The sequence below is a fragment of the Loxodonta africana genome, chromosome 3 (genome assembly GCF_030014295.1).
Source record: "Loxodonta africana isolate mLoxAfr1 chromosome 3, mLoxAfr1.hap2, whole genome shotgun sequence".
Classification (NCBI taxonomy): Eukaryota; Metazoa; Chordata; class Mammalia; order Proboscidea; family Elephantidae; genus Loxodonta; species Loxodonta africana.
Window position 1 is genome coordinate 154,639,942 of NC_087344.1, and position 25,797 is coordinate 154,665,738.

The 25,797-nt window shown below is 40.7% G+C and overlaps 1 protein-coding gene across 2 annotated transcripts in view; it reads right to left on the reverse strand.

Annotated features, from left to right (window-relative positions):
* NOTCH2 (notch receptor 2) overlaps positions 1 to 25,797 on the reverse strand; it is a 217,866-nt gene that overhangs the window by 149,079 nt on the left and 42,990 nt on the right. The gene's annotated exons all lie outside the window — the stretch shown is intronic.

A 25,797-nucleotide genomic window follows, 5' to 3' on the forward strand; every position in this document is an offset into this window, starting at 1 on the left:
AATACTGGATGAAATTTTAGAACCTCTATATATTTATTGTCTAAAAAATATAAGATTAGGCTTTAATGGCAGTTAATTTAGAGTCTCTGGGTAGCACAAATGGTTACGCACTCAGCTGCTGACTGAAGGGTTGGAGGTTCAAGTCTACCCAGAGGTACCTCAGAAGAAAGGCCTGAGGATCTACTTTCAAAAAATCAGCTATTGGAAACCCTATGGTGCACAGTTCTACTCTGACACACATGGGGTCACCATGAGCCAGAATCGACGCTATGGCAGCTGGCTTGGTTTTGGTTTAATAGTTAACATATGCATATATGGAAACCCTGGTGGTGTAGTGGTTAAGTGCTACAGCCACTAACCAAAAGGTCAACAGTTCAAATCTACCAGGCACTCCTTGGAAACTCTATTGGGCAGTTCTACTCTGACTTATAGGGTCGCTATGAGTCAGGATCAACTAAACAGCAACAGGGTTATATGGTTTAGTAGTTGCCCATGTATAAAATTTATAAATATCTATTTATTTAGGGAGGTGTCTACGCTCAAAAATGTTTTTCTGGGGGCATACATTTTTAATAGTTTGGAATCTCTTGTTTTACCCCCACATTTCTCAAACTAGGGCACATACACCCCTGAGGGTACACAGTATGCCAGAAAAATATAAAGAAACAGGATAAAGTGGGTACATCTTCCTGGGGTTACTATTTCACACATGGGGTTGCCATGATTTAGAACTGACTCCACAGCAGCTAACATACAACAACACAGAGTAAGTGAAGGGGGCATTGGTAGTTCAGTGGTAGAACTCTTGTCTTCCATAGCGGAGACCAGGGTTCGATCCAGTGGAGGCTTGCATGTTGCTACGATGCTGAATAGTTTCAGCAGAGCTTCCAGACTAAGACTAGGAAAAAAGGCTTGGTAATTTACTTCCAAAAATAAGCCAATGAAAATCTCATGGAACACAATGGTCTAATCCATCCAGAACTAATCACCAGCAGCATTACGTTCCACTGAGCATGGGGTCACCATGAGTCAGGTAACAACAGGGTAATTGACATACACTCTTTCCTGTAACCAGGTATTTGGAAGAAAACCGGTGAGCATATCTGTGGCTGAAAGAGGCCACAGAGTGATGACCTCATTCCAGTCCAGGGTCTCTATCATCCAGCCATCTGACCAAGGGCCAATCGCTTCAATCTTCCAGGTCTCTTAGGCTCCTTCTCGAAACTTATGATCCACAGTTAAGTTTTTCATCCCATCCTGACTTGGTTCATGCCCGGCATATGCACTTCTTCTAACTAGAATATATCAGCCTCCCTCCCTGATGAAGGACTGTTTGGAAGATGCTACATGGCACTAGTAGGGTTTTTAAGTATTCTCAAGTGATTTCCAAAGAGTCCCTCATTGCTCCTGGACAGGCTGTAGGCTCTGTCGCGTAAAGTGGCTGGGGCAGCATCATGCATGGGAGGCCAACATATACCATCACTTGATCACACTGATGACGCATAGTCCTGCCCCTGGTCCAAATCAGCAATGTACTATGTTAAGGGGGAAAGAAACCAGAACCAAAATGAGCCCTAACGAAGACCAATGGTTTGGCAAAAGAAATAAAGCTGAAATCATCCCCAGGTAAGCCAGGCTAAGAGGAAAATAGCTCTGAATGCAGCAGGAACAAAATGAGGAACTGGGGACAGTATAGAGAAGTGTTAACTCATGCTGGTGGGATGCCCTCTGTTACTCAAAATAGCCAAGTTCATGTACCAGCCATGTTAAAACAATTAGTAATTCGGTGAGTTAATATATGAAACATGCTTACAGCCCGGCACTGCTAATCAATATTACTATTATTATCTTCATTCCACCAAGTACACCAGATCTAACAGCAGAAATGTTACATACTTATCTACATGCTTTGGTGGCTCCATGGTAGAATTTTTACCTACCCAGGGCAGGCTGGGATTCAACTTCCCTTCTCAGGTTCTGTCCATATCCCTTAAGATTCAGTGGCATACTTCCCATCATGTGGAATGAAAAGACTCAATTCCCAATGATTTTAGTGCATTTTAAGGAAGCAGGCACAGTGTGAGGGATAAACCAGTGAACACAAGCTAAAAAGTCAGATGGCATATCTTTGTACCACCATGGACTATTTTGTGATCTTGAAGAATAACTTACTTTTCTAGGGCCTACGTTTTCTAATCTGTTTACAAAATAATTAAAAAGAGGGAGCAATAATTAGATGACCTATGGTCTCATAGCTAATTAGGGAATAGCTTACAAACATTTTTTACTATGACCCACAATAAGAAATATATTTTACATCAGAGTGCTCTCTTACTATGTAGCACAGGCAGTCCTCAGATTACAAATGAGCTCTGTTCCTAAGTCTGTATTTAGGTTGAATTTATAGGTAAACTGGAACAGTTAGGTATGGTGCATATCTAACATTAGTTAGTTAAATGTTTATCTTAGTATAGTGTACTTTTCTATGCATAGAAATCATTAAAGAAACACTTCCATATACACTAAAACATCTTTTACGTAGTAATAGAGTAATAATAACGTTTGATGTGTGTCACAAAGCAGTGCCCATTTGTTATTACGAGCCACTGTATGTACCTTGGATTTTTAATATAATAGGCTTTACCAGGGTTGGTTCATAAATATAGGTTGTATGTAAATCAGACACTCACAACCTGGGGACTGCCTGTGTTTTCCATTCCATTCCTTTTTTTCCCCCAAAGTGCTATTTGAGATCTATGAAGCTGATCTCATGACCCACTAGTAGTCATGACCTGCAGTTTTACAAACACTGGACTACACTATGGTAGTAAAGAGTGGTGGCTTGCAGTCAAATAGACCTGGGTTTGAATCCCAGATCTACCACTAACTAGCTGTATAATCTTGGGTAAGTTATCAACTCTGTCAAAGCTTTAACTCATCATCTTTTAAATTGAGATTAAAATACCATTGTGTCTGACATATAATAAGTGTGCAATAAAAAGCTACTCTGATGCTGATTAATATCAGTATCGTTATTACTAAATTTGAAGATTCCAAAAGAAAGCAGAATAAGTGGAAGAGGCTAGGAAGAGGAACTGGTTGACTTCAAGCATTAGTAAGTAACCAGCAGAACTGCCATCTGGTTAATCCTGGCCTATACTCATTATGGAAACCCTGGTGGTGTGGTGGTTAAGTGCTATGGCTGCTAACCAAGAGGTTGGCAGTTCAAATCCGCCAGGCGCTCCTTGAAAACTCTATGGGCCAGTTCTACCCTGTCCTATAGAGTCACTATGAGTCGGAATCAACTCAATGGCAGTGGGTTTGGTTTGGTTTATACTCATTAAAGTTCCCATAAGGCAGGAATTTTTGTCTGTTTTCTTCAAAGTATCCCCTAAGAACTGTAACAGTGCCCAGCACATAGCAGGCAGTCAAATATCTGTTGAATGAATAATAAATACACCTGAAAGATCCCCTCTACACACTGGAAGAGCTATGAAGAGATCCCAGCCAAGCCTGCATAGCACCCCCTGCCCAAAAATCCAACCACCCCGAGGTGGCTCTAGGTCAGTGGTTCTCAAAGCATAGTTCCCAGAAAAGCAGCATCAGCATCACCTAGGAACTTGATGCAAATTATCTACCCAAAAGCAAAGAGAAGGCAGGAAGGGACAGGACAACTGGACGATGGAAACAGGGAATCCAGGGTGGAAAGTGGAGAGTGCTGACACATTGCAGGAATTGCAACCAATGTCACAAAACAATTCGTGTATAAATTTTTGAATGAGAAACGAATTTGCTCTGTAAATGTTCACCTAAAACACAATTTAAAAAAAAAAAAAGGAAAGAAATGCAAATTACCAGGGCCCCACCCCAAGCCAAAAGAATCAGAAACTCCAGAGGTGAGCCCATCAACCTGTACTATCCTAACAAGCTCTCCAAAACTTGATGCACACCAGGGAACTACACATACATCCCAGGGGACTTCTGTACATCTTGTTCCTAGTGCGTAATGAACTACTCATTACTAGCTCAACTCAGACCTTTAGAGTGAGCTATTAACCTTTAAGGAAGTCCCAAGGGTTGCTTCTCAACTTTTCTCCTACTTTCCTTACATCACTAACCAAAAAAACAAAACCATTACTGTGAATCAACTCCAACTCAGAGTAACAGCACCAAGAGGAGCCTAAACTAACACAGAGGCCCTCTTTCAGCAAGAGTTGAATCCTAGAAGGAATGCAAAACCTATTTCCAAATGATCTCTTACGTTCTCTGGGCTTGCACTGTTTGTACCAAGACTGCTGGACTGCAGGCCCAGGCTGCTTCCCTGAAACTCTCTATCAGTTCTAAAAGATGAGCGAAGTCTCACGGTCAGCCTGCAAACAGCCATTTTGGTGCTGAAGATACATGGCACTACTCTAGCAATTCTTGCCTGGTCTTTGGCCACTGGTTGCCAAATCGACAAGAACTTGTTAAGCATCCAATCTGTACACAGATGTATACCTCGTAAAGAAGATAACAAGACACTACCCACTAAAAAACCCACTGCTATCGAGCTAAGGTCTGTAATGTGTTGATAAATTAAAGAACATACATCTATCACTAGACTGAGCCTACTACTGCAGAAAGCCATGGAAAAGCTCAGTAATTTCTATAAAATCTTCATTTCTCAAAAGGAGTCTTACTCAGAAGCCCTGCGGTGCCATGGGACCCTCATCAGAATCACCAAGATTTAGAGAAAACCCAAAAGTTTTTTTTTATCTAAAGTGATAAAATGTAACTACCTTTTTTTCCATTCTGGAAAAAATTTCTAACATACCTTCTGAGGGCAAAAGGGTGCCTTTTAAAAACAGAAAGATTCCATATTTCTGCCAATAAAACAATGATCCAATCACATGCCAAGGAACAGACAGAAGACCTGGCTTTGGTTCTCCCAGTTAGCCCAGCTATTTGTAGTGTGACCTTGGATTAGGTCTCATTGGGTCTGTGTCTCAGTTTCTACAAATGCATACACTGCCTTGTCTCAAAGACACAATGCACACAGAAGTGCTTTGCAAACTATTAGATATTATCTTCTCAACATGCAAATGTATCCCTGTGAGCTGGTCCCTTCTCTTCCATACACAGTGAGCCAAAATAATTCATATTAGCAAATGCCCACCTGTGGTTTAATAGCATTTGTGACAAAAATGTAAATTTGAAAAGATCCCTGCATACTTTCATATACATAAAGCAACACGAAAACATAGAAGTGAAGGCTCCCACGTGGCAAAGAAACAACTTAGAAAAATCACCCACAGTACACTGGCCCTTCCTGGTTTTGGCAAGAATCTGAGTTGAAAGTACATGGTATTAAAGAAGGAAAACTAATGAAAAACAAGAAGTAAAATGAACTCTTTCAAAACCTCACAAAAGGGTATGCTTAAAGAGAAGTTTGGGAACAAGGGGATGGGGAAGGTTATGGCTTTGTCAGGTCTGACTTACCCTTTGCTATGGGTACACTGTCTTTTCATGTGGCTCCAAATAGTTGAGCCATTATTGTTGTTGATAATGATGAGCAGATGTTGATGGGATGATTGCACATCAACTGTTCTCAGACTCAGCTCTTGTGTAATTGGGTGTGTCAATCGATGTCACTCCACAGATGGTTATTAAACTAGTTACAACTTCCCTAAATCTTTTCAGTAGACCTGAACAGCATTCTGGATAGCTATTCTCTGCCAACTGAGAATAGGCACCATTACTTAGAAAAAAAAAATCAGTTTCAACAGCTATTCCTCCTCCCACCACGCACACACACACACATACACACACTTAAAGCAGGAATCTTAGCTTAATTATCCAAATTATCAAATTTAAATTTAAAATTTTAGCAAAACAATAAATATCCCTTTACTGCAGTGAATATAAGAAGTCTATTAATCACAACTTGTCATGAATAAAAAATATAATCAATCCCCCATTATCTACGAACAAATGACACACACTCTGGATAATCTATGTGTCTCAGGAACAAACCTGCTATCAAAGCTTTCCCCAGGATGACACAGAATAGGGAATCCCAGCTCTCGTGATATACAATTGTGAAATCCTTCCCAGTGAAAGAGATGTATGGCACTGATGTAGTTAGATGACAGTCGTCTTCATCAAGGAAGCTCTCAGCTGACCACAGGGTGTGGTCAAAAGGGTCCACTTTGCATCTTGTGGGTACTTCAACTAACTGGCCACTCCTTGGAGTAAGCTTTCCTACACTGTACACACGAAAGGATGTTTGAAATGGGTTCCCTTGTATGAGAGGCACAACGTAACGAATTCATACACTAATGGGTGTAAACAGAGGCTCATACATGAGTTGTTAGCCTTAGAATTACTAGGTTAAACTGAAGTACAGTATGTGAGTTTGCTGATTTTTCTGTCTTTCCCCGTAAACATTTGGCAGAGTTAAAATTTTAGCCATCATGCATTTGCTTCCTTGAGATGTATCAGTTACAGTTCCCACAGAGACTAGATACACATTTCCTTGTAGGCGCATGTGCAAAACTACCATAAGAAAACATTTTCTATTTCCTCATTTTGATTAAAAGGGAAGAAGAAATGCTGAAGAGCACTTACATAAGTGACAGTGCAATACAGACACGCCTATCTGTATACAAAATACGTAGTTGATCTAAATGTAAAACTAAAATGCTTAAGGAGAGAAATGCCAAGAGCTATGAAATAAAATTACCTTAAGGAGCAGCCTTGAGAAACCTTAGGGAAATTTTAAGGAAAAGCAAAATCACCTCAGCCCATTCAGGAAGAACTAAGGCTTGAAATGCTGAAAACAGACACGGAAAACTACCAAGACATCAGAGCACACAGAATGTTGTAAGTGAGCATGACTTTACAGACCCACTGGCAGAACACACGGAAGGTGCGATGGGTTAAGCTGAGTCAGCCACACTCTCTTGCCTGCTTCACTTTGGACAATAGTTAAATGCAGGCACAGGACAGGTTTTAGGAAAGCCAGTTGACCCATCCAAGGAAAAATTTCTCAACTTCCGCTTCATGATCATCATGGTCTTAAACTGACACAGCGAATCAAACAGAAAGGAAGAGAATCATTTCATATCATGGGGAACAGAATTCAGATTTAGGGACATTATGGAGGCAGTAATGTGGTATAACGCAAGGAGAACTGCCCTAGAGATCAGAACCTGGATACTAGCCCTGGCTTTTCCCCATGCTAACCATGTGATCTAGGAAAGTCACTTAAGCTATTTCAGACTTATTATTCTCATCTGTAAAATGAAAATAATATCACCAGCCCTCCCACCTTTGCAAGTTCATTTGAGGCACAAATAAGAGCATATTTACAAGGGTGATTATAAACTGGAAAGCACTATTTAATACTAATTTCATTTTACATAAAATTCCCTATCCAAAGTTCTGTGAAGCAGAAAATCCTCACCATAAACGATAAACTATTATGTGATTCAAATTAGGTCACATACACCTATAGGATGCGACCCATTCCTCCAGCCCAGGTGGGGTTGGGAAGCATAAGTGTGTTATGCTAGTGTACCAACTGTAAAACTTTTTAAAAAAACAATTTTACACTCCTTTCCTAGTGTCTCAACCACGCTCAAGAATTACAAGCAAGAGGGATAATCTCCTCTAGCTTTCTCTGGCACAGAAATCTGACATAGGCCACTTCACATGCCTGATTAGATAAGCCTTTCCAATGCTGAAACCCAACTGCTTCTAGCATTTCAAACCAGATTTCCATGAAGACTCAGGGGTGAAGGAAGGAAACAAATAAACCACCCAAGTAAGTTCTTTCTTTATGAAGACCTTTCCTTATCCAAAGAATTGGGTTCTTCAGCTGTATTAGACTCTCTCTCTCCATATATATATTTATATATATGCATATGTATATGTATATATTCTTCCCTATGAATCAATTGCTTCTGAGGTGAGAGGAGAAAGGGGCTGCAAACTCTGAAGAGATGAAAGGGTTATAAAGGCTTTTAACTCGCACTCAGTTAACTTTTCAGTTAACTTACAAACTTGAAATTATTAGACAATAGTCTTTATCCTGTTCTTTAGGTGATACATAATCTTGCCTTGGCTTGAAGCAGAGCCTAAAGGGAGGCAGTAAACTGCAACAAGGTAGTCCAGAGATAAGCATTCCCAGACTGTACAGTCAAAGGGAGAATTACCATGCGGCTAATGAAGTTTAAGGAGCCCTTGGGTGGCACAAACAGTTAAGCACTATTAACTATTAACCCAAAGGTTAGCAGTTTGAACCTACCCAGAGGTACTTCAGAAGAAAGGCCTGGCAACCTGCTTCCAAAAGGTCACAGCCTTGAAAACCCTATGGAGCTCAGTTCTACTCTGACATGGGAGGTCACCGTGAGTCAGAATCAACTTGACGGCCAGCTGGCTTGGTTTTTTTGATTTAATGAAGTTTAAGCTTCAGGGCCCCTGCATCTGATCGCCTATTTTGTGCCCCAGAACCATGCAAGCACTATTAAATATGTTGTTTTCAATCTTTACAGACAATCCTGTAAGGTAGGTATGATTATTATTCCCGTGATACAATAAGGAAACTGAGGCTTAGAGAAGTTAAGCAGCTTGCCCAAGATTCTTAGCTAGTTAAAAATCAGAGCCAGGTCTATTTGGCTCCAAAACTGAGCAGCTACGCTGAAATAAAAATCAAAATGTAGTGAGAGAGTATCTATCTAAAACAGTCACTAAAAATAATCAACCTTAACCGTCATTTATCTCTTGTAGTATCCTTAACATGCTTAGGCGTTCTCTTTCACCATTCAACTGGAGGCTAACATAGCTAATACTTAAAGAGAAAGTCCAGTACATGTGGAACTACCCACATCTCTAGGCATGGGTGTGTAGGATTGCATTTTAAAACCAGAAGTATATTATTTGGGATTATCTGCTGGTATCAAACACACTTTCCCATCTGTTAGCACAGATGAACAAAGTAGACAGTGACAAGGAAAAAGTTCACAGAAAAGAAGAAAAAGCAAGGCTGTTCTCATGCTTGTTCTGTAATGATATGCTGTACACAGTTAATTCCAGAGTTCCCAGGCCAAGGTAGGTTAGTACTGGGTACTTTTAGTAATTGGCTATGCCCATTGTTCAGATGCTGAGGCATTCGAATCATTTTCTATGGTCCCGTACATCCCTTTCAGAATGACACAATAAGAATACCACTGAACAGTCCAGAAAAATGCTATTCTAATTTAAAAGGCTGACATAAAATATTACTGAGAACAAATATGGCTCTGAGTTGCCATTTTCAATCTTTCTAAATGATTTTTACTTCAAAAAAAAAAGGCCACAGATTGATTCCTCGTCTTAATCTACTAAAGATTTTCTTTTGGGGTCAAGAAGGAAATGTGAAGGGAAAGAAATGTGAAACAACTTTCCTTAGATTACAACAAACATAAATCCATTCTCCTCACTTTCAAAAAGATTTTAAAAACATTGCAGTTTCTCAAAATGGATTTCTGACAGTTTAAACAATTGCTATATCATGCAAATGTTCGTTCAGAGGTAAGATGTTAGAAGAGTAAAACTTATGTGAGATTAGTACACAAATTACTCTTAAATCCAAAGTTACTCTCGTTTTTTTTGTTGTTGTTGTTCACTCGGTTTATAAGGAGGTATGGTGGTGAAGCTACATCTCATGTACTCTGGACCTATTACCAGGATGGACTAGTCCCTGGAGAAGGACATCATGCTTGGTAAAGTAGAGGGTCAGCGAAAAAGAGGAAGACCCTCAACGAGATGGACTGACACAGTGGCTGCAACAATGGGCTCAAGCATAGCAACCCCTGTCAGGATGGAGCAGGACCAGGCAGTGTTTTGTTCTGTTGTACACAGGGTTGCTATGAGTCGGAACTGACATGACGGCACCTAACAACAATGCCTTGGTCAGTTTTCATACAAATACTCCAGTTCCTCCAGAGTGACATAGACATTTATCAATACTGATTACACTCAAATGCGGCTATCCTTAGTTCATACTTCTACTATAAGCTGCTTCAACTGCATTTTGGAAAGACTTAAGTATTGAAGTGCTTTAAGGGTATTTGGGTTAACATATGCACTACTTATATTTTCTGTAAACAGTATGCTTGCACATAATTATAAATAGACTACAGGAGAACATTTTTCATAGTGCTCCCACAACTGAAAAACAAAGTCTTAGATATAATTATAGAGGGAGCAGAAGGGAGTGGTAAATGGAAGACAGTTTACTAAATCTTCAAAATAAAATGTGGAGTTTTGTCTTAAAACAAAACAAAAACCTGACAACCATTTGGTCAAAGCTGCCAGAACTTGAGAATAAGCAAAGTGGCATGGGAAACAAACGTCAAAATATGAAGCCTTTTGCAGAGAAAGTAACTCCACCAGGCCTAGCTAATCCAATTCTGAATCATTAATGAGACCAGCCCTGCTGGGTTGTCTTTACTACAGAGAAGTCCAAAGGGACAGGCGAGGGCTCACAAGCAAATATTTTCTCCCCTGTCACAGGCATTTTCAACACGGCCACACCTTCCCTACCCCGCTCTCCCACCTTCGCACTCCTTCACTTCTGTTGGGTCTGACACCAACCCTTTACAGGCCTCAAAAAGCAGATTATCAACATATTGATACATCATTTGAGTAATGAGTTTACAGGAAAGCAAACTTATCAGAAATCAAGAGCTTGGATTCTGGCCTCAACTCTGACCTACCTCTGGGCCCTTGGGCCAGTCACTTCGCTTCTTTGGGGTTTGGTTTACTCATCTGTAAAAATGAAATGCATTAGATGATTGGTTCTCAGACTGAGATCCAGAATCTACAGAGGTCCCTGAGGTTGTAGTAAGAGATCACAAGATATTTTCATTGTTTCAAAATGTCTAACGGAGGTAGAAGGAGTCCGGATGGCTCCTTCTACCTCCGTTAAGTGCTTGGGTGTGAACTGAAAGGTCGGCAGTTCGAACGCACCCAGTGGCTCTGTGGAAGGAAAGACCTGGTGATCTACTCCCATAAAGACTTAAAAAAAACCACTGCCGTCGAGTCGATTCTACAGCCTAGGAAACCCTGTGGGGCAGTTCTACTCTGTCCTATAGGGTTGCTGTGAGTCAAAATCAACTCAACGGCACACGACAACAGAGACAGTCCATTAACTGCTATAAGTCTAAATAAAGCATCAAGTATTTTGGCTTTAGGCTAGTATTTCCTATGGTGACACTGGATGGCACGTGGTAATCTGTGTGACTGCCATGTTATAGGAAATTCAGTAACAAGAGTATGGGACCTGATATTGTCCTTAGAGCTACACCTCAGAAAGTCATGGTATCTGTACTAAACATACTATCTAATCACGAATGTCTGGTTAATGAATAAGGGTGGAATGATTTGCCACTGGCAATTCGTGTACTAGACAAAATTTCTCCAAATTGGAGGTATACCCCATTAAGAAAATGGACTCAAGATCAGTACCCTGAAATATTAATAAGGTCACACAGAACCAAAGAGCAATCCACATGCTGCTAAGGTAAAGCTCCTATTCCCTCCAAAAACCCCATCACTTATCCACTTTTGATTAAAGAAAAAAAGTCAGCCCATACCACAACATAAAATAACACCGCCACCTACAAGTATTTACTATATAGACTCTTAATACATGCCAGGCACTATTTTAGGAACTGAACACTTACTAATTTAATTCTCACAACAACCCTATCAATCACATACTGCTATTATGCTTATTTTATAGATAAGGAAAGTGAGGCAAAGAGTGTTTAAGAAATTTGCCCAAAGACATATGGCTAATAAGTTTAGAGTCAGACCTGTAAGTATCTCTTTCCTCTCTCCCCAAAGGCTGACAACTCCCTCAGAGACATCTTCAGAAAAACAAACAAGAATGCCCCCAAGCAGAGCCCGTGGAGTGGGCTGTTTCTCCTGAGAACAGTCCTCTGAAGAGCCCAGAGCTGTGGTCTATTTTGGCTTAGACTCCTAACAGTTGGCCCCTGCCTTCAAAGAGCTGACAATTTTATGAGCTAAATTTTAGTTCTATATATCATAAAACCCCCACACGTCTGTCAGTTTGTCATACTGTAGGGGCTTGCGTGTTGCTGTGATGCTGAAGCTATGCCACCCACATTCACAGGTACCAGCAGGGTCACCCACGCGGACAGGTTTCAGCTGAGCTTCCAGACTAAGACAGACCAGGAAGAAGGACCCGGCAATCTACTTTTGAAAAAAATTAGCCAGCGGAAGCCTTATGAATAGCAGCTGATCGTTGTCTGATATAGTGCCGAAAGATAAGCCCCTAGGTTGAAGACATTCACAAGACGACTGGGGAAGAGCTGCCTCCTCAAAGCAGAGCTGACCTTAATGATGTGAATGGAGTAAAGCTTTCAGGACCTTCATCTGCTGATGTGACATGACTCAAAATGAGAAGAAACAGATGCAAACATCCATTAATAATCAGAACATGGAATGTAGGAAGTATGAATCTAGGAAAATTGGAAATGGTCAAAAATGAAATGGAACTCTTGAAGATAGATATCCTAGGCATTAGTGAGCTGAAATGGACTGGAATTGGCCATTTTGAATCGGACAATCACATGGTGTACTATGCTGGGAATGACAACTTGAAGGGGAACAAGCACAGGCTATGGAGACAGTCTGCCTTCGTGCTGAATCTCAACTCTGCCACTACTTGGTTCTATTATCCTAAGCATGTTACAAGTCTCAGTTTCCCCATCAGCCTACTCCATACCCCATAAGGTTGTTGTGAGGTATAACTCTGTGCACATACTTAAAGCACTGTGACTGAATGCGGAGCCCCAAAGGCCAGAGAGGGGTTTGAATCATAGCTCCGTCCCTCGCTAACTGTTTGATTCAACCTAAAACCCAAAGCTATGAATTTAAGCTCAAATTGCCTCACCTATAAAGTGGATAAATACTATCTACCCCAAAGGAGGAAACCCTGGTGGCGTAGTGGTTAAGTGCTATGGCTGCTAACCAAGGGTGGCTTCATGGATTAAATGGAGCCCAGCTCTTAAACATTCCACCATCAGGGCTCCCTGTAAATTATAAAGTGCTACGTAAACGTGAAGGAGCTGTGGTGGTGCAGTGGTTAAAAGAGCTCAGCTGCTAACTGAAAGGTCGGCAGTTCGAACCCACTAGCCCTCTGCAGGAGAAAGATTCTGCTTCCATAAAGATTACAGCCTTGAAACCCTATGGGGCAGTTCTACTCTGTCCTATAGGGTTACTGTGAGTTGGAATTGACTTGATGGCAACAGATTTGATTTTTGTTTTTATGTAAGTGTGAGAGGTTGTTACACTTTGTAAAAATAATTTTTATGTTAATTTTTGTTTACCAGTCCTTCCAAGTACTATCTTCATCTTTTAAATGGAAAAACTGCGGCAGAGAAACTTTAAGCCACAGAGAGGAGCTGCTATTTCTAAAAGCAGGGTGGATGCAAGAGGTAGGCCAAAATAAATTCAATCCAGGACAAAGCCAAAAACTTTGAATAAGCCTTAAAGGGATGAGCACAAACTCCACCTGACCGATATTTTTACTCAGCAGCTTCACCTGCGGATTAATTCTGTCAGAGCCTAGTCTGGGCATAATAATTCTCTGAACTTCCTCCCAGAAACAGTGTTAGGCTTCAGGGTGAGAAACAGCTTCACTATCAAATCTCTTTTCTCAACTAGAAATTCAGCTTGTGGAGACAGCACAGAAATAAAGACCAGGGGGCACAGAACTGGAATCTTACTCTTAGCCGGCAGCCTCCTAACAACAATTTAAAAAAACAAAAGGTTACAATCCTTCAAAGGGGTTTTCTTCTTTGGCTGATCAGAAATGTTCTTGTTCCCCAGGTCTCCTCATGTTAAATGTGGTAATAGCTGGCAAACAACCAGTAAATTCCAATGATACTTAAGAAAGCATTCATATTGCCTTAAATTACTCTGAACCAAGCACTTAAGACCTGAAGGACTTGAGCAGAGAGCAGTTCAGCTGTAGCTCTGAATGTCAAGAGCAGTGGGGCGCCTCAAGAACTCACGAGCTTGAAGAAAAAGCAATCTACTCTTCTTTACTGCAACATTCTTCAGCAACAACACTGATCTCCTACCCACTGTGCACACAGCACTGCGCTAGAGCGGTGGGGGGCTGGAGGGAGAAATGGAAGAAACAGGTGGTGTCCATGGGGTGCCAAAACAACAGGTTGATTTAGTCAGTTCCATCCCACAACTAATCAATTTGGTGAGGGGCAAGGGAAGGGAATCTTAGTCATCCTGTTGTTTGACCAAACTGACGGACTAGACCACTGCCCAGCTTATCAATTAGGTCACAATGTCAGGTTCAGCAGGGCAGGATGCACACAGCATTAGTCCTGCCTTTCAGGAGTGTCACCGACTTCAATCTTGGATATGCAGGAAGAAAGCACGGTAGCAGATACCTCCCTCCAAAACTCCAGAATGTGTTGTTTTCCTCCAGTATCTTTTTATTGCATAATAAAATAAACGTGCATTTCCCAGGCACATAGACTGACAGCACGCTGGTTATGATACTGTCAGATTAGAACTGTGAAGTGGCTACAGAAAATACCGCTTAGCAAATTACACAGAAAATTGGCCGGCCTCATAAGAAATCAAAGGATAAAAAAAATTAATCTATCAAATAAACAACTTTTGATAACAATGTTGGTAGTAATTTGATATTACATGGTTTGACTTTTGTCCATAGGCATTGCAGTACATTTAAGATAGACAAAAGACTAATACCTGTAATATTTAAGGAGCTTTTTCAAATCAGTAACAAAAAAAATGAACACCTCAATGGGTAAGACACAGTTTAGCAAAATAAATGAATCAATAAAGAAGGCAATACAAATGACCACTGACCATATGAAAAAACATTCAGCATCACGATAATGAATAAGGCAAATTAAGACAAGCTAGCATTTTACCACTTATCAAAGGGTTTTAAAAATAAAACCTATTGTTGACAATGGCTGGGAAAACTGACAGTGGTGTATTCTGCTAATGGAAGTAGAACTTGGTACACACTATACGGTAAAGACTTTGGCGGTATGTATCAAAAGACTTAGAAAGGTCCGTACCCTTTGATCCCGTAACTTCATTTCTGAGATTTTATGTTAAGGAAATAAATATGCCTACTGAGATAAATATACCTATAAGAATGTTCATCACAGCATTATTTAGAATTATTAAAACGGAGAACTAAAAACAGATTTCAGTCTTAATAAAATATAGTGGGTCCTTAAGGTAGAACAGTACGGAGCATTTAAAACCATGTTCTTTAAGAATATTTACATATGTGGAAAATTTTTCACAGTATTTTAAATGATGCAAATGCAGATGATAAAACTGTATGTAGGTTAAAATTTCAATTACAATAAAAAAAAAACTGTCTGAAAAATGCATTAAAATGTTAACCATGGATAGGGGTGACTGATGGGTGAACAACAAAATGAACATAATTAATGTCACTGAGCTATACATGGGAAGATTGCTGACATGGCAAATGTTCTGTTACATATCTAGTCACGATATTTAAAAAAAAAAGTTTACAGTGGGTTTTGGTTGGAGTGATGGGACTACTAGAGATTTTCATTTTCTCTTATGTTTTTCTGTCCTAAATTTTCAAAAATGAACACATATTCTTTAAAAACATTTTAAAATTATTTTAAAAATATTCACTGTCATTGGTGTAGTAACTTCTCTTATGAAAACCCAGCTTAAATGGAAAAAATCTTAAGTATAATGATCCGTACTGTTTACTAATGCAAAAAAAAAAAAAAAAAAAAAGGGCATCAACACCAAATATCCAAAGAAAAGAGAATGGTAAAAACATAGTAAAGTTACTAATTAGAATATTATTAAACTATTAGAAATAAATCGATGAAGAATGTTTAAAAATATGAAAAATATTTATAACCACCTTTTTTTTTTATATGAATAAAGGCAGAACAGAAAACTGTAAATACCATGAATCAACCACTTTTTTATTTAATTTAAGGGTAGGAAAAGAAACCAAAAGTTATATACTAAAATATTAAGAGTTGTGGGATCATAGATACTTTTCTTCCATTTTTCCACATTTTTCAAACCTGCTTAAGTACTTTTAGAAGTAACTACTTTTAAAATAACCAAAAAATAAAAATTAAAAAAAACTTGTAAAGATGCCAGAGAAAATCTACAAAGTAGAAATCTGAGTTCTGTACAAACATTAGGAAATAATTCTGTTGCTAAGTAAACCTACCTTAACAGGTTACAATGTTTGTTTTTAGTTATAACCAATTTCCTTAAATCTCTTCAAAAGCATATCTCACAGGAATCACTATATATTGTTACTTACTTTAAACAGTAGCATACTGTCAGACTTGGGTGATGTACATGTTTTTCTCTAATAGTCCTCACAAGGATTTGAAAGTACTTTAAATACCGTAATAAAGTAAATGTTCCTAGTGTTTCCAATTAAAGAAGATCCATGTTCACAGCAAACACATAATAAAAGCAATAATCAAAATAATCAAACTTCAATGAGTCTCAGCACTTTCTGCACAAACAAAAGATATGAAAGCAGGGAATTAACTCAAAAGTTTCTTTGCAGTTCCCCACATTTACCATTTAGAGAAGTTATGCATTTAGCACTACCTTGTTTTGTGACTATTCATATTCAGAAACTCAACAGAATATATTAGTGAATAGAGAGGATTCAATTATTCTTATCTGAATGGTGGATAAGTGTCCCAAAATAGCAACCTCAGCCTGCTGGGTAGGTTCCAGTTAAAATCGCTTATTTAATTGTTGATTCTTAAGACCCTTCCAAAGTATTCTCCTTAAAGAAAGATGAGAATGAAAAGATCAAAAGAAACTGGAAGAAAAATACAACTTAAAAAATGAGAATGCCTCTGAACAGGGCAGTCTATTTTAGGACGTGAGCAGTTTCTTACACGACACCTTATCCAGTGAGCAAAACTGTATTTTGAGGGAATGCTATTTGTTAAAATATATCATGAAGGACACAATACTCGACTCCTATCAAGATATTGTGATCATGTTTTCCTTACTCCACAAATACACACACACACACTTCATATGAATAAATATATATGAGGGTGGGAGAGCTACTCTTAACCCAGAAACAGGTTCTGCAACACTTAGAGATCCAACCTGTATTTGTGTGGCAATGAGTCCGTCTTGGCATGATGTATTCAAAGAACCCAGAGTCACTACCTGGCTGCCAATATCCTGCACAAGGAACTGACTTAGAGACCAGAAACCACCCTAGGCAGGCCTCTGAGGAAAGGTGCTTCAATACAATGAGAAGAGAGACCCAGACTCCTCACAGCCTGGCCAGAGGATCAAGGGCACCATAACTAAACTAAGGCAAATGACCTGCAGTTCAGAAGGGGCAAGAGAAAGTAAAATGAACCCCCAAAAGCTTGTGCAATCATAACCAGTAAAAACCCAAACTTTTGAGGAGCTGGTAGAACAGGGTTTTGCCAAGACAAGCATAAGAGAGTGAGAGAGATGGTGGTATAATTAATCAATGCCACCTGAGGCAGTAACTCTGGGTGTGTCCATAACACACCTCAGTCACTGCCTGGCGTGGGGAGAGGTTCCTTCAATTACTCTCACTGAGAACTGGACCTTCCACAGGAGACTCTTCTATCTTCACTTGTCCTAGATCAGGCTTGGCATCCAGGATTCAGAAACAATCTTTTCTCTTCTCACAAACCCACTAACAGACATAATAGACACCATAATATGTGCCAAATATATATTTACACTCCCACTGGACAAAGGGGTCTTTGTCTTTACCTCAAGTTTTTTTCCTTCTAAATGAACAACAGAGAAAGAGGAAAATGGCATAGAGCTTAAAACAACAGACAAGCCCAACAGGGTTGAGTTGGGGGCAGCTGTTCCCTGGTAGTATCAGGGACCTGAAAGTTTAGTCCCCACAGACCCTATAGCTCTGAGTCACTCTGACTGCCAGAAACTGCTTTCAGAGAGCATGGATAAATGACTGTACTTGATATTCCTAACTGTGTGCTCATCTGAATTGTCTCCATCATGGTGTCAGCTCCTTGGGGGCAGGGACCATATCTTCTGCTTGGTCAATGATCCCCACACATCTGGAAGAGGAGAACTCCCTGGACCTCCTACCACACGGTGCCAAAGGAAACACACAAATTAAGGATGACAACACACCACAATCCTGACACTGCTAAAACAGGAGAGCTACAAAGATAATAAATCTTAGAGCCAACAGTTAGGGATCCTACCAGAGAATTAGGTAGACACTTATTTCCATATACAAATAAACTGATACAATAATTGCTTTGCTTTGCTCACTCCAAGATATGGCTCTTATCATCCTCCCTCCTTGGCTTTACTCTTCTTCTTAAGGCCACAAGGCATTTCTGCCTCACAGCCAGTATTCCCCTTAGAAAGAAAAGGAGAGAAAGAACTGGTCTACAGCAAACCTCCTATTGCTACTAGTGGAGATGACACAGTTTGTCCCATACAGAGCCTGTGAGCATCTCCTTTCAGATCTGAAGCCACCTCCTTCTTCCTATCAAGGATAGCAAGATCAAGTGTCTTTGTCAGAGGTGCAATCATGGGCTCCTCCTTGCAGGCTACTCTGTTCTGCTCGGGAAGCTCTTGGTTCCTCCTTTACTCTCCCTTCTTTACTCCACTTGCTGCTGGCGGCCTAGACACCCCAAAAGCAGGACTGCTTGAAATGAATGACCTTTATATCTATTTGCACTAACACATCTAAGGGAAGTCCCTAACACCAAATACGTGTTGATGGGCTAACAAAGCATGCATCCTCAAATACAGTGTCATTCACCAGGGCTGAGACCAGAATTCCCTAATGGTCACCAAAAAGACTATGAAGCTCGTATATAATCTGGCATCCCAGGTAATATTCTGATGAAGAGATAAGAAAGCTTCCACTAAACTCATGTATGACGCACGCAACAGTTGTGACATAAGATAATTTGCAGATTTTTTTAAAAGAACAAAACAACTTTACTATCCTTATAATAACAGCAGAGCGGCCTCCTCCCCAGTGAACTAGGCATTCAGCAAAATACAGGCACTTTCAAGGGAAAAAAATGACCACAGGACCCAGGCAAAGCAACACATCTCCAGCACTATCAAAGAAACAAACCAAAACCAAACACAAACAAAAACTTACCTTCCCAGATGCACTCTGCAGTGATTCCAAAACTTCCCTGATGAGAGAATCACCTGTTAATTTCTTACACCTGCAAGTCCCCAGACACCATTCCAGTACCACTGAACAGAATCTCCAGGAGAACACTCAGGAGCATTTTTAACATAACAAAGGTTAGGGCAACACTGCTCCACAAATCCTTTCCTTCCAACATATAGGGCTAAAATAGTTAACTTAAACAATCACCCTGGACAGGATTCTCTTCATGACCCTCATTAGGTTTCACCCTTTTATGGGAGGGTACGCATCAGTTCAGTAATGGGTACATAAGCCACCCCTTCTGGATCCCTGTTACCCACACAGGGCTCAGGACTCTATGAGGCAAATTCCTGAGAAAATGCCAATGGGTAAAGATCAGACTGAGTATAAGATCTTTTTAGGAGTCAGAGCTACACAGAGGTGTCCAAAGATTGACTGAACTGCGTCTGGAGGCAGGGTGCTGCGTATCACGAGAGATGTTAATGCAGAAAAAAAGAAGGCTATTGCTTGACCAAGATTTTTAAGAGGATCAGATCCAGCATGGGATAGATAGAATTTTAAAGTTCCTTCTAACACATAAATCAACAGAGGAAAACTGCAGCTACCCATTAATTAATAAAAAGGAATGGCATAAAAGTCTGTAGGTGGGGTCCACTTTCAACTGATCTCATCTCTTCACAGAAGAAAGGAGCATCGAGACACACCCCTAACTCACGATCAGCCTCTCCTACAGAATGTCCCAAAGGTGAGGAGGGCTGGGCAGGAGTCACAGGTGCTATGACCAAGTCCTGCTGCTCAGCTGACTCTGCATGCTAGGCATATCCCAGACAAGTTCCACAGACAGACAAGGGATGTGTGGGCATAGCCCCGCCCCCAGTGAGTAAACCTTGTTAAGGAGATATCTCACACACTGTACTGTTCATTTGGAAATTTATCCTGTCTTGCCTTTAGAGTTTTTGTTGGTGGTGTTTGCTTTCAGTGAAATCTCACGGTGGGAGAAAAAAAAAAAGAGAGAACAAATATACTTTACTAAAATGGACATATACTTTTAGTTTGGTACAAGTTTGTAATATCTAGCTGAAGATGCAAAATCTCAACGACAACAAAAAAATCATCAAAACAAACATAAATCTAGCTAACTCATTTTAAAAAATACCATTACAATAGGGCCAGAAATGGCCAAATTACATTAAGGTGTGGAAACTCTGAACAAAATTAATAGAAATTGCTGGCCTACTGCACAGGAAGCACTAGAAGTAATGAAATGAGAGGCTGGGGGTGGATGCCAGTGTCTTTGATGTTAGATTCCAAAGTCAAAGTGACCTTTACAAATTGCAGAAGTGATCAGAAACACACACACAGAAATTCAAAGCGGCAAGTTTAAATAAAACATCTAAGGAGGGAAAAATGTGGTATTTCCCCAAATGTAAGGTAAACAATGACTCTTGCAAATACTACAAAAAACTGTCTTAGAGTATCATAATAGCTCAAATTGAGAAAATAACTAACAGTAGTTGGTCAACTAAACCATTGTTTATCGACTGCCTATTACAGGGGTGGGGCACTGGTGGCATAATGGTTAAAGAGTTCAGCCAGCAGTTACCCAAAAAGTTCACCAGTTCGAATCAACCAGCAGCTCCTTGGAAACCCTATGGGGCAGTTCTAATCTGTCCTACAGCGTCTCTGTAAGTCAGAACTGACTCGAAGGCAATGGGTTTGGGTTATTATGGGGGTAGAGCTGGGAACATGAGAATAAACACATAAATGAGAAAACAGTCCTTTTTCTCCAGAAGCACACATTAACGACACGCACTTGGAGATGTTCTAAGTGTTTCTGTGTCCATGGCCTCATTTGTACATGAGATCAAGGCAGTGCAGAGAGTGGACAGAGCACCGGATTGCGGACAGGACAGAGATTCTAGTCTCAACTCTGTAACTGGCACCTGTGACTGTGGACAAGGTACCTGAACAAGCTGAGGACTAAAACAATACCAATATTCCAGGGTCACAAGACCAATTAAGAACAGACTTGGGGTAGAATTCTGGTCTACTGGATCCTAACCCAGTGATCTTTCCAAAATACTATACATACCAGTAGACTGGAGAAGAAAAAAGAGTAGGGGGACAAAAAAGAAAGAAAATGTCTTCTGGTTTCAAGGCATTTGCAGAAAAAGAGAAGACAGAAGAAAGAGAATCAGGAAAGAGTGGGAGGAAAACAGAAGCTTCAAGCTGCGGCATCCAGATAGAGACGTCAACAAAGGAAGCACTTAGATAAGGCGCACAAGTAGCATAGATTGACAATGATGTATAATTTTCATTCAGATCATACCTTAGAGTCTTTTACTCTGAAACCATTAAGGATAAATAAAGGGTCCAAAAATGACACATACGAATGAAGCCTGAGAGAAAAGTGATAACAGAGAAGAAAAGGAAGCGAAGGCATTTATAATAATATCACTCAAATATATGACCTAAATACTAAAAAAGTACCATTAAATCAATCCTGACTCATGGGAACCCCATGGATTTCAGATTAGAAATGTGCTCCACAGAGTTTTCAATGACTGATTTTTCAGAAGTAGATTGCTAGGCCTTTCTCTGAGGTGCCTCTGGATGGGATCAAACCTCCAACCTTTCGGTTAGCAGCCAAGCATGTTAACTGTTTGCACCACCCAGGGACCTCTCAAATATATGTTCTTCTAACGAGACAAAAGGGACCCATTCTGCCTGGGTAAAACAAGAAGAAATGGCATTATACTCTATAGTTTTTATGTTAAACCTATAAGTTTTATGTTAAACTCTATAGCTTTTATGTTAAACCTGTGGCTGTCGAGTTGATTCTGACTCATAACGACCCTACAGGACAGAATAGAACTGCTCCATAGGGTTTCCAAGGAGTGGCTGGTGGATTTGAACTGCCGACCTTTTGGCTAGCAGCTGAGCTTATAGCAATTTTAAAATTCCTTGAAAGTCAGGAAGGTTAAACAGAAATGGATGACTGAAGTTAAACTCATTCTGGAAATTATTAAAATTAAGAAAGGCCCCACACCCTACATACACACCTGAACGCAGAAAACTGGACTGAATTAATGGATTTTGACCAGCTTACTAAGGAGCCCTGTTGGCACGGTGGTTAAGTGCTAGCTTTTACCCAAAAGGTCAGCAGTTTAAACCCACCAACAGCTCTGCAGGAGAAAGATGTGGCAGTCAGCTTCCATAAAGACTACAGCCTTGGAAACCCTATAGGTCAGCTCTATTCTGTTCTATAAGGTGCTGAGCTGGAATTGACTCAAAGGCTGTGGGGGTAACCAACTTACTGTATCAGAATCACCTATATGCCCTGGGGGGGGAACCCCACAGATTCTTGGACCTGCTTTATCAGAATCCCTGGGTGTTGGGCCCCAGAATCACTCCAGCCGATTTTGATGCAGCCAGAACACGAAGCTTTGTTCTGCCACAATAACTCTACGGAAGGGGTAGGGAGGAAGATCATTAGGAATGGCATCAGAGAGTGGGAACTAGATCGATGCAAATTCTGTGGGCAAAATAGAATTTCTGTGGGTGTGATATTTTTAAAATGTATTGTAAGGCTGCTCTGACGCATCCAAGCATATCCCACTGAATTTAAACATTCTCTAAAAGTCCTGAAGTCAGCAACTACAAGCCAGGTGATCCCCAAACTCCTCCTCTGTGCCATAAAAAGCCTAGAGAAGAGGCAGCAGAGTGGAAATGGGACAGAGAGATGTTAAGGGGATGTGGGTAAAGATTTTTTCTTAAATCAAAACACCAAAAAAACAAAAGAGTGACTAGAAGTAGTTACTCTCCTCCCTCCCCCCAAAAAGGTATCATAATAAAGAATTTTTAGAAGAAATTATGGAACAATAAGAAAGAGAAAAAGAAAATAGTTTTAGGGCAAATTTCATCTCCAGCTGAAAGGAAAAAAAAAGTTGCTCTTTGTAATTTTTTTTAAAAAGTAAGAATTCAGCTGAGAAATTATCCAGCAGGCAGCTAACCCAGGCAGTCACTTCCCATTGCAAAGCAGAAGAAAACAAGGAGCAACTGGTGGTCCTGGATAATTGTTTAGACAATCAGACAGATGGGTTGACAGCTCCTTGGGTTAGGAACTCAGTGATGTTTAAATTAACAATTGGCTACAAGCCAAATTCAGGAACCCTCAAAAGGTTGGAAGGGTGTGTTATAATTGGTACCTTGATAAAACACAATGACAACAGATTAAGAAGATCCAAGAAGCCTTCGCTGTTAGAATCTGAGATTTAAGATTTTGTACTAAGTAACCAGCTTTAATCTCTTCCATTGCAGTAGTTTAGCACCTGAAAAACACCTGTCTAAAAATCAAAATGTCTAAATCTTGTCCTTTGAGCTAACTTGACTAACACTCAATTTATCCACCTAAAAGCTAAGAATAGCAAGACATTCCCAGTACAAATGCATAAAGGAGGATACAGTTCAAGGCACTGAGGTCCTAGATGAGACACGCCCTATGTGTCATGGTCATTGTATTCCTGACATCAGTCTTATAACTTAACACTTAATTTTGCAAATCATTTTACAGTCCTATTTGTTATTCCCTATAAATCTCAGAGGTAGGTTATTCCTTTGGTCCCATTTCTTAGGTGAAGATTACTTACTAAAACAAGTTAATGGTAGACCAGGAATGTAACTCTCAGACTAGCCCATTATTCCCACTCCTCTCTATCCTAAATCTACACTTACACTAATCCTTTCACTCAAGGACAAAAGGAAAGACAAAAATACCATCATATTTTTTTTTTTAATTAAATGCTTTAGAAACTACAATCATGGTTCATCATCACACAACCTCCTGGTCCACTTTTGAAATTCTCAGAGACTTCGAGGTGTATGGAACTTGAACTTCCAAGAAGTATCTGGTGCTGAATAACCCAGTACTACGTTTTTCAGGTGATAAATAGCTTGTTCTCTTTTAAGCATCTGTGACAGGAACATCCACTGCCTGCTGACAATGAACAAAGACCAACTTTTCCTGAAACTCATCATAACTTTTTCTTTGAAAGAGACCAAGCTCATGTAGCATGGTGTTTTTGTTTATGCGTGCATGTGTTGTGTGTATGTGTGTGTGTATATACATATACGTACACACATATATATCCGTGTGTGTATATATATATACACACCTACATATACAAATAAAGGTAAGATCTTTCTTAGATTACACTCAGGAAAGAGGGGCCCCTTTCCATTCAATAAACATACCCAACACACATCCTACTACAAGGAGGGAGACAGGGAGTACAGAAAAAATAAAACACAGCCCATTCTCTGAAAGTGCTCTCCGAACAACTTTTGAGTACCATGGGTTTAATTTACTTATCTTAATTAATCCTTTTAGCTGGGTAATTTCATTTCCATCTTACTGGTGAGCTCATACAGCAGAACCAAATTTGAACCCAGGATTAGAGAGTGAGCAGGGTTCCAAAGCCCAAACTCTCCACTGAACAGCCTGAAGAAATTTAGAATCTCAGAGTGCAGTGGGATGATTAAAATATGATTCAATTTCCTTTCCTTGGTCCAACTGTATTCGAAAAGGCTGCTGCAAATATCCAACCATAAAGAGGCTTTCTAAGGAAGCATTTTGAATCAACGTATCCACTTTTCCTCACCCGCTCCTGCGCCCTCCCCCCACCCCAAGGCAAAAGAACAGTAAAATGTTGCTGCCAGGTTGGCGGAGTTGGTGATCGTCACACCACATTCCTGGGGCTGGACACAGACTGAAACAGCGCCCGAGCTCCGCGCCTCGGAAAGAATAACAGCAGTTGAGATTTTTAAATCATGTGGCTCAGCATGCGGCCACACCAGTTTCTCTACTGCTCCTGCCACCACCTTTCAAAGACGCCAGCAAAACACACCCGACTCATCGGGACCATCCGGTTGGAGTGTCAAAACTCCGGCGCACTGCAAAATCCTGTCCCCACCCAAAAACCCACTCTTCCACCCAGACTGTGTGCCTGCCTTTGGCAAAACTCTGTCTGACTGTGAAGGTGCAAGCCGTTGGGCTTGGCGGCCCTGCCCCCGCTCTCTCCACGCCGGAATCTGGCATTCCTTGGCTTAGCCCAACTGTGGTCCGCTGCGGGCGAGGGTTCGCCTCGGTGGCTCTGCCTCGCCTCTACCCCGACCTCAGCAAACGCGGAACCAAAAAGGCAAAACTGCCCAACTCCCCGAACTTCAGGACTGGAAAATGAGAATTTCTAAGACTTTGCTGCCCGGCTCCCTCTGGCAAAGGAGGCGTGTGTGGGGCAATGGGCCGAGGGGAGCAGGAGGCAGAGGAGAGCGCAGGGGAGAGGGCGCCTGGAGAGGGGGCCCCCCGATGATGTCCAAACTTTCGGGAACCAAGTGGCCCCACTCCGCTCCGGTGGCGAAGCCCCGGCCTTGTCCTGCGCGCAGCGGGAGGACAAGAGTAGAGAGGAAGGGTCGCCCCAGGTGGCCCCGGCCGCGGCGGGGGCGGCGGTGCGCGGCCCCGGCTCAGGGGACAGCACCCCCCAGCC